At 50.3% G+C, this 9,889-nt stretch overlaps 1 pseudogene; it reads left to right on the top strand.

Moving 5' to 3' along the window:
* The first annotated feature begins 639 nt into the window (after positions 1-639).
* On the top strand, positions 640-9,229 carry LOC102775098 (annotated as a pseudogene).
* Positions 9,230-9,889: the final 660 nt, after the last annotated feature.

The raw sequence follows: 9,889 nt of genomic DNA, 5'->3' as shown, positions 1-9,889 counted from the left end.
GGGAGCCATAGCCAGTTTGGCTCAGTGGATAGAGCATCGGCCCGTGGACTGAAGAGTCCCGAGTTCAATTCCGGTCAATGGCACGTACCTTGGTTGCAGATTCCCCGGCCTTGGTTGCGGTGCAGGCAAGAGGCAACCAATTGATGTGTCTCTCTCACATTTCTGTGTCTCTCTGTCTCTCCCTCTCCCTTCCACTCTCTCTAAAACTCAATGGAAAAATATCCTCGGGTGAGGATTAACAAAAAAATAAAAAATAAAGCAGATGGAGCCCTGCCACTGTGGCTCAGTGAGTGAGCATTGACCCATGACAGAGGTCATCAGTTCGATTCCAGTCAGGGCCCATGCCCGGGCTTCAGGTTCAATCCCCAGCAGGGGGCACATAGGAGGCAACCAATCGATGTTGATGTTTCTCATCTATGTTTCTATCTCTCTCCCTCTCCCTTCCTCTCTTTCTAAAATTAATAAAAACTTTTTTTAAGCTGAGGGAAAATGTAAAGACAGATCCTGAGCCACTCCCTAGAGCAGCACCCCACCAGCAGCCTTCACCTAAAATTTTACCTTCCCCCCTTTGCAGGGCACCTGGCACTTGGGCACCAGGAACACTACCTCCTTCAGCAGCCCCATGGTCCCTGATCTTTAATGGACAAGCCAGGCTCTGCAGTGGCCTCAGGTGAGTATCCAGGGTGGGAGAAGGACAGATGAATAGGCAGAACTAGAGTATTTTTAGGGAAGTGAAAATACTCTATATGGACACCAGCATGGTGGCTGCCAGAGGGAAGGGGGAGGTTCGTAAAGGGTAAAGGGCATCACATATATGGTGACGGAAGATGATTTGACTTCAGGTGGTGAGCATACAATGCAATATACAGAGCATGTATCATAGAAATGATCCTATTAACCTGTATGATCCCATTAATCTATGTCATCCCAATACATTTAGTTAAAAAATAAATAAAACACAACACAAGAAGAGACTCTGTATGATAGTCCTATCCTGCCCTGACTGGTGTGGCTCAGTGCATAATGTCGGACTGCGGACTGAAGGGTCCCGGGTTCAATTCCAGTCAAGGGCATGTACCTTGGTGGTGGGCACATCCCCAGTAGGGGGTGCGCAGGAGGCAGCTGATCAATGTTTCTCTCTCATCAATGTTTCTAACTCTCTATCCCGCTTCCTTCCTCTCTGTAAGAAATCAATAAAATGTATATTTTTTTTAAAAAAGTCTATTAAAGAAGGAAAATGAAAAAAGAGTGAACTTCTGCTACTCACACAATACAAGCAAAGGGTGAGTCCCTCAGACATTAAGGTGAGGAAGGGACCCAGATACAGAGGAGCAAAGCCATGTGCTTCCATTGACATGAATTTCCAGGCCACACAAAACGATGACAGAAGCCGTAGGTGCAACTGGGTGGACAATGACAGGGAAGGAGCACAGAGAACCAGGTCTACGTCTGGATCTAAGCGGCGTTTACACAGGTAGATCCATTTGTAAAAGCGCATCGATCTGTCCACATAAGATCTGCACACTCTACACCAGGAAGTATGCTCACATCTCTCTTCATAAAAATGGATCTGAAATGCAAGCTTTGCTGAGGGACACAGAGGGAACTTGTGAACCTCATGGGGCTCCCTTACCGACAGTGACAAATGACAGAAGTGCCTGAAGAGCAAGGCAACGAGTTTACAGTATGGACTGTCCTTCTGTAGAAGGGCATATGGTCAAAAGGAGTGATCAGATCAAGAACTGATCATTCACAGTATCAGTGAGACAAAACTGGCAAGAGACCTGCAGATTCCCCCATCCCTGGCATTTCAACCAAACTCTCATTTTCTTTTCTTTTTTAAAATATATTTATTTATTGATTTCACAGAGGAAGAGAGAAGGAGAGAGAGATAGAAACATCAACGATGAGAGAGAATCATTGATCGGCTGCCTCCTGCACGGCCCCAACTGGGGATCGAGCCGAAATCCAGGCATGTGCCCCTGGCTGGAATCGAACCTGGGACCCTTCAGTCCGCAAGCTGATGCTCTATCCACTGAGCCAAACCGGCCAGGGCCAAACTCTCATTTTCTCTCCCTGACTTGCTAACAAAGCACAGACACTCCCCTCCAGTCCACTGCCCCGCTAGAGCCTGCACCCCACCCCCCACAATGGGCACTCCCCAGATAAGACTCAGGCTTTTCAACCTGTGGCGCCAGCCTGGGAAAAGCAGACAGAGCATGGGCCCTGTGGCCCCTCCGCCTGCTGCCCCCAGCCCTTCCCTTCCCTGGCACCAAAACAGATGACTTCATCCGTGGGTCCCAGCTCCTATCAGCTGCCGGCCTCCCTGGGACCGGAGCGGGGGAAGGAGCCTGGAGGCAGAGGCTGGCTGGAGCTCTGGTTACTTTGGCACAGGCTGGGGCTCTGTGGAGTGTCAGCCACAGCCTTCAAATCAGAAGAGCCATGGCCCTGTTCTGGGGGTTCCTGCCGCCTGCACGTGGCCACCTCTCACAGCTTGGCCTCCACGCTCCTCTGAGCTGAACTTGGGTAGGAGACCGCTGCAACTGGCAGCCACCACTTAGCCAGGCGCAGGACACAGGAGGCTCCCATTGTCCCTTGAAATAAGAGTGGCTCAGTGGTTGACTATCAACCAATGAACCAGGAGGTCACAGTTCAATTCCCAGTCACATGGGCTGTGAGCTCAATCCCCAGTAGGGGGTGTGCAGGAGACAGCCGATCAATGATTCTGTCTCATCATTAATGTTTCTATCTCTCTTTCACTCTTCCTCCCTCTCTGAAATCAATAAAAACATATTTTTTTTTAGAAAGAGTCCCATTCCTGGTCCTGAATTCCGACACCACGATAGCAGACACTCTTATGTTTGCCCATGTTACTGTCTCAGGCCAGCCCAGAGCATAGTCCAGCTCAGGAATCAAAGTCCCCGTCACTGTCACGTTCAGTGTTCATGCTCCTGCTCCTCCACCCACCTCCTCTACAATGTCCAGTGTGACCTCGGGGGGACCCGTGGGGAGCTCAGGAGAGACCTGCCCATGCAGGCCACACGCAGGGAAGCAGCTGTGTCGGGCAGGTCATGTCACTGCTCTGGTGACTTTGCTGCTGGTACCATTTCCCAGTCTGGCCCAGGGCTTCAGGAGTGCTGGTTATGCCCTGGCCAAGGTGGGTTTCCAGTCACCCACAGAGGATGGGCTCTGGAGCCGGGCCACTGGCTTCCCACAGCCATGTGATCTTGAGCAAAGTTAGTTACCTCGTCTTTCCAGACCCCTGTGCCTCATCTGTAAATTGGGGATATAAGTGTTACTCTCTCAGACCACTGTTGCAGGGATCAAGTAAATGAATGAAGTAGTACTTCATGTCCAGCAGTAGCAAACACTCAACATGAGTGTTCTTTTTATTGCCTGGGTCAGTGGTCTCTGAGATAGCAGGTCCTGAGAAGGTTCTTAGGCGCCCAGGCATTCCCAGTGGCCCTCAGAGCCCAGCACACAGCAGACCCTCGGGAGGCATTAGCAGGAGGCTCTTTCGCCTATCTCCCTCCACCCCCGTAAGTGGGGCTCTCTCGTGCTGGATCCCAGGACTCACAGGGACCCTCTGCTCCTTGGGCCACTGGTCTCTCCTTCCAGCCAGCACACATTGCGATTCCTGGGCCCAGTCACCTGCACCACCTACTGACTCCAGAAATCACTATTCAGAGAAGCACTTTGTCTAGCGGGCATTTTTCAAATATCAGGGGCGAGTTGCATTGTGTCCCTTCCCCACCCCAGCGGGGAGGGTGCTAGTGGGTGGGGAATGTGTCATCTTAGCAGCTCCCCAAATACATAGTCTCCCCAGGCCCTCTCTCTCACTTTCTGCCCACTCCCTCTGCCTTTCCGGAAAGCACCAGGCCAGTTCACTCCCTCGAACTGCTGTGCAGACTCAACCATGAGCCATGTCCAAGGAAGACCCTGCACTGCCCTCTTAGAGGTTGAATGGGAGACAGGCGGTCAGAGAGCAGGAAGGGCCTTGGACAGTATCACCCCCTGGGCTACCGATTTCACATTCTTATCCACCTCCTTCTAAGCACCTTTAGCAGCTACCTGCATTTTTTAAAATATATTTTATTGATTTTTTACAGAGAGGAAGGGAGAGGGTTAGAGAGTTAGAAACATTGATGAGAGAGAAACATCGATCAGCTGCCTCCAGCACACCTCCTACTGGGGATGCGCCCGCAACCAAGGTACGTGCCCTTGACCGGAATCGAACCTGGGACCCTTCAGTCTGCAGGGACACTCTTTCAGGCCAACACTCTTTCCACTGAGCCAAACCAGTTAGGGCTCTACCTGCATTTTTATGAGGCTTCATCCTTCTGCATCCTGACGTTAGCATGCCTCATCTCCCCTTCTGTTGGAAGGACAGTTTTAGATCTCCATCTTACGTTGGTGAACACTGAGAAAGGAGAGAGCCAATGACTGGCCCAAGGTCACACAGCTTATTCCAGACTAGGATCTGGACCTTCCGGTTCTGGTTCTGTAGAGTCCTGTGTGTGTCCGGCTCCCTCCTTTACGGACAGCGGGGCAGGGGCCATAGGCCTGTTGCACCTCTGCCTCAAGCTGAACCACTCTGCCAACACGCTTTCAGGCCACAGGGATACCTTGGGGTCCTGTGGTCACTCTAATTATTCTGATCTGCTTTCGTCAAACCCAGGTGATTTCCCAGCAATCATGGGTTAACCCAGGGGTGGGCAAACTTTTTGACTCGAGGGCCACAATGGCTTCTTAAACTGGACCGGAGGGCCGGAACAAAAGCATGGATGGAGTGTTTGTGTGAACTAATATAAATTCAAAGTAAACATCATTACATGAAAGGGTACGGTCTTTTTTTTTTAAGTTTTATTCATTTCAAACGGGCCGGACCCGGCCCGCAGGCCGTAGTTTGCCCACGGCTGGGTTAACTCCTCCTCCCAAGTCCTCATGACTCATCTTTCCCACTGACCTTCTCAGAGCTGTTCACCTGTCCCTGTCCTGGGCGCAGCCACAGGCCACAGACTCCAGTCCAGCCCGATGGCCCAGGCTTCACCGAGGACCCGGGATGGGGCTACAGAGAAGCTGTCAGGCTGTGGTATTATTGTCCAGATCTGCGAGGCCACTTATCTGGAACGCCCACACAGGGAAGTGAGATAGTCCAGCAGCACTTTTCCCACCAATATCCTTATCTTGACGGGAAAGAAGGCTGTGTTTGTGTGTGAAGACATGTGTGTGTGATTTTTACAAACTCCTGTGTGTGTGTGTCTACTTGAGTGTTTTCCAATCCATGACTTCTGAGCATATGAATAATGTTTGTGCAATTTTATGACTTGACTATTAGTCTATGAAGTATGTCCAAATCTTGTGTTGGAAGAAAAATAGATGGCAAGAAGGGAGAGAGGGATGGGAGATACAAAAGAGAAAACAGCATCAGGGGAGACATTTTAAAAAGATTGTACACAACTGGTTTTGGTGAAAGGATGAAGAAATGGTTATTTTTCTACATTGACTAGGAAAGTCATGCAATGTTGAAAAGTTAAAAGTATCTTCACCTGTAAGTCTACTTTCCAGATCTACCCAAGAGATAGTACCCATGTACACAAAGAGATGTACAAGAATGTTCATTACGGAGTTATCGGAGCAGCAAAAATTATAAACAATCTAAACGTTAATTGATAGGGGAATGGTTAAATATATTCAGTATAGCATACTATCAGTCAGAAAGAACAAAAAGAAATCTTTATACTAAAATGGAAAGATTCCCCCAAATGTGTAAGTTTAAAAAATACCAAATCACAGAATTTATATGGATAATACTATATAAGAAACAAAAATATATATTTTTATAGAGATACAGATACGTATCTATACTTACCTATATCTATAGCCATATGTATACAGATATACATACAGAGGGAGAGAGAAAGGCCTGGATGGTGTACACTAAAATGACAGCAGTGGTTGCCTCTAAAGGAGAGAGTTGGAATTACAGGTGCATTATTTGCCCAACTCGTGTGGCTCCATGGTTGAGCAACGTTATGAACCAGAAGGTCACAGTTTGATTCCTAGTCAGAGCACACGCCCAGGGTGCAGCCTCTATCCCCTGTGCAGGAGGCAGCCAATTGACGATTCTCTCTCATCATTGATGTTTCTATCTCTCTCTCCCTTTCCTTTCCTCTCTGAAATCAATAAAAAATATATATTTTTTAAATAAATAAATAAATAAAGGTGCATTATCTAAATAGACCTACCATAGATGTAAGTTTCTGTATAATTTGTTTAATTATAAACACTTTATAACTTTTTAAAGAAATCAGAAACACTAGAATCCACTCACTGTAGACCCTATGATCCAAACAAAAATTGGGCCCTTGATGTTTTGTTCAGTGAATAGAGCATCAGCCTGTGGACCAAAGGGTCCCAGGTTCAATTCTGGTCAAGGTCACATGCCTTGGTTGCAAGCTCCTCCCCAGCCCCGGCCCTAGTCAGGGTTCATGCAAGAGGCAACCAACAGATGTGTTTCTCTCACATTGGTGGTTCTCTCTCTGTCTTTCCCTCTTTCTTCCACTCTCTCTAAAAAATCAATGAAAAAATATCCTCCAGTGAGGATTAACAACAACAACAAAAAAAATTGGGAAAGAAAATCAATATCTTGTTTTCTGTGGCAAACCTGTGATTCAGCTGGTTCTCATCCTCCTGGTGAGATGGAGGCGGGAGCAGGAGCAAACTGGAAGAAAGGCACCTTGGTCACCACACATCCTGCCGAGTGTCCCTCGGGGAGGAATAGGCTTGTTTTTACCTGTGTTGTTCTTAAAAGTAGCTACCAAGGTAGAGAACCCAGGGAGGGTGGCTGCGAGTTTTCCCTATAGAGTTAGATCCAGAAAAAGGCTCCATTTGGGCAAATCTTTTTTTTCTTTATTTTACCAATTAGGAAACTGAGGCCTGAAGAAGTAGAGCAGAGTAAAAATTAATTATTATGAGTCTACAATTAATTCTCCTCCTCTTTTTGGGCAGTGAGGGAGAGGAGGGCATTCAATCCACAGACATCAATAAAGATGTTCACTCCCCCACATGAGGGGAAATTCTGGCAAAGCTCCTGAACTTGAGCAAACCCATAGGTTCTGCTGGAATAATCCCATGACCTGGGGAATGAGGACCAGGGATCCTGGGATCAGAAGGTGAAGACTGAAGCTCTCAGGCTCTACAGACGATATCGTCCCCCAACTCCCTTTGCCCAAGATGCAACCTCTATTCATAAGGCAGGTGTCAAGGCCAAGCAAAACTAGTAAGAACAGCCCAAGGCAGCATGGTTTAGTTGGTTCGAGCATCGTCCTCTACACCAAACAGCTGCAGGTTTGATTCCTGATCAAGGCACTTACCCAGGTTACAGGATCGATCCCCTATTGAGGAGAGGCAATGGATCAATATTTCTCTCTACATGGATGTTTCTCTCTCTCTCTCTCTCTCTCTCTCTCTCTCTCTCTCTGTCTCTCTCTCTCTCTCTCAAAATCAATAAAAGCTTACCCTTGGGTGAGGATTAAAAATGTATGTATTATCTAATCTAATAATAGACAAACATGGTAATTGACCATACCTTTGCTACGCTTCCCATTGGCTAATCAGGGCGATATGCAAAATAACTGCCAACAAAGATGGCAGTTAATTTGCATTCGTAGGCCGCAATGATGGGAGGCAGAAGGACGGAAGAACGGTGATTGGATACCCAGGCAGCAGGCAAGAGCCACCTTTGCCCTGCCCCCAGCCCTGGATCAGAGAACCGGGGCTGCCTTTGCCCGCCCCACAGCCGGTGATCAGAGAAGCTGAGGGGGGGGCAGGAAAGAGGCAGACGCCAGCAGCTGCCTCTTCCCTGTCCCCCCGCCCCCGGCCAGTGATCAGTGACTGGAGGAGCCGGGCAGGGCAGGGAAGAAGCGGCCACCAGCGAAAGCCTGCATGCCCTTCCTGGAGACGAGCCTGGAAGCCAAGAACACCTGTGTCCTGCTGTCACAGAGCCGGCTGTTTGAGGAGCCCGAGCTGACCCACTGCTGCTGGGAGGTCATTGACACGCAGACGGAGATGGCCCTACAGTCTGAGGGCTTCTGCGAGATCAACTGGCAGACCCTGGAGGTCGTCGTCACCCAGGAGGCACTCAGTACCAAGGAGGTGGTGGTCTTCGAGGCCTTGCCCAACTGGGCCAAGGCCAAGTGCAAGTGGCAGGGCCTGCCCGCCTCCCCGCACAGCAAGAGGCACGTCCTGGGGCCGGCCCTCTACCTGGTCCACATTGAGACCATGACCCTGGAGGAGTTTGCCCATGGCGCCGCGCAGTCGGACATCCTGACACTGGAGGAGACCCACAACATCTTCCTGTGGTACATGGCAGCCAACAAGCCCCCACTCGACTTCCCGCTGACCAAGAGGCGGGGCCTGGCCCCACAGAGGTGCCACCGCTTCCAGTCCTCTGCTTACCACAGCAACCAGTGGCGCTAAGGGGGGCGCTGCAACAGCATCCAGTTTTCAGCAGACAGGAGGGGGTTTGTGGCTGGGCTGGGCCTGTACAGGTCCAGCTCCAGGAAAGCCGAGTACAGTGTGAAGATTGAGCTCAAGCCCCTGGGGGTGGTCCTCACCCAGAACCTAACCAAGTTCGTGTTTGACAGCTCCAGCAGCACCTTCCTGGTCCGGTTTGAGCACCCGGTGCAGGTTAGCAGGACGCCTTCTACACTGCCAGCACCGTGCTGGACGGCAGCGAGCTCAGCTACTTCAGGCAGGAGGGCCTGACGGAGGTACAGTACAGGAAGTTGACCCTTCAGTTCCAGTGCTCCTCAGACAGCACCAACGGCACCGGGGTGCAGGGCGGGCAGATCCCCGAGCTCATCTTCTACGCCTGAGGCCGTGGGCGTGCTGGTGCTGGGGGGGCAGAGGGCCACACCCTTTCTCCTCAGCAGGACAGGCTTCAGGATTCCTAACCGTTTGTGCACAGCTGGCTATAGCCAGAGGTATAAATGAGACATTTCTACACGGCCAGAGCCCGGTTTTGAATCCAGGGGGCTGGGCCTCATCACATCTCCTGCACATTGGGGTGCACACTCAGGTGGAGGGCAGATTTGGGGATGGAGGGCAGCCCGGACCCCACCAGAGGTACCCATGTCACCTGCTTTGTGGGCTTGGCCGTCCCTCCCATTCTCCTAGATTTTGTTCTGAGTTGTTCTAAGCTTAAGACCTTCCCTCCAAATCCAAAACCTGGGAAAAGTCATTTTAAAAAAAATGTCAAGAAATTATTAAAAATACAGGTACTTCTCCAAACACCTGCTGATGGCCGCCTCTTCCCTGCCCCACCCAGCTTCTCTGATCACTGATCACCGGCCGGGGGGGCAGGGAAGAGGCGGCTGCTGGTCAGGGGCAGGGCAAAGGTGGCCACCAAGCTCTTGCCTGCTGCCTGGGTTTCCAATCACCATTCTTCCATCCTTCCACCTCCCATAATTGCAGCCTACATATGCAAATTAACTGCCATCTTTGTTGGCAGTTAATTTGCATATCGCCCTGATTAGCCAATGGGAAGTGTAGCGAAGGTATGGTCAATTACCATGTTTGTCTATTATTAAATTAGATAGAGGACTGGTGCATGGGTGAGGGCCAGCTGGTTTGCCCTGAAGGGTGTCCTGGGTCAGTGTGGGGGTCCCGCTGGGGTACCTGGCCAGCCTGGGTATGGGGCTAAGAGCCGTTTTCAAACTGGCCACACCCCCTTCAGGGTGGGGGTCCCCGCAGGAGTGCCTGGTCAGCTGGGTGAGGGGCTGAGGGCTGTTTGCAGGCTGGCCACAGCCCCCAGCCACCCAAGCTCCCAGTGGAGGCTGGCTGGAAGCAGGTATCTGGGATTTATTTATCTTCTATAATTGAAACT

This window comes from Myotis davidii, unplaced genomic scaffold, assembly GCF_000327345.1.
Source record: "Myotis davidii unplaced genomic scaffold, ASM32734v1 scaffold524, whole genome shotgun sequence".
NCBI classification, from domain to species: domain Eukaryota; kingdom Metazoa; phylum Chordata; class Mammalia; order Chiroptera; family Vespertilionidae; genus Myotis; species Myotis davidii.
This window is presented reverse-complemented; position numbering and strand designations above follow the sequence as displayed.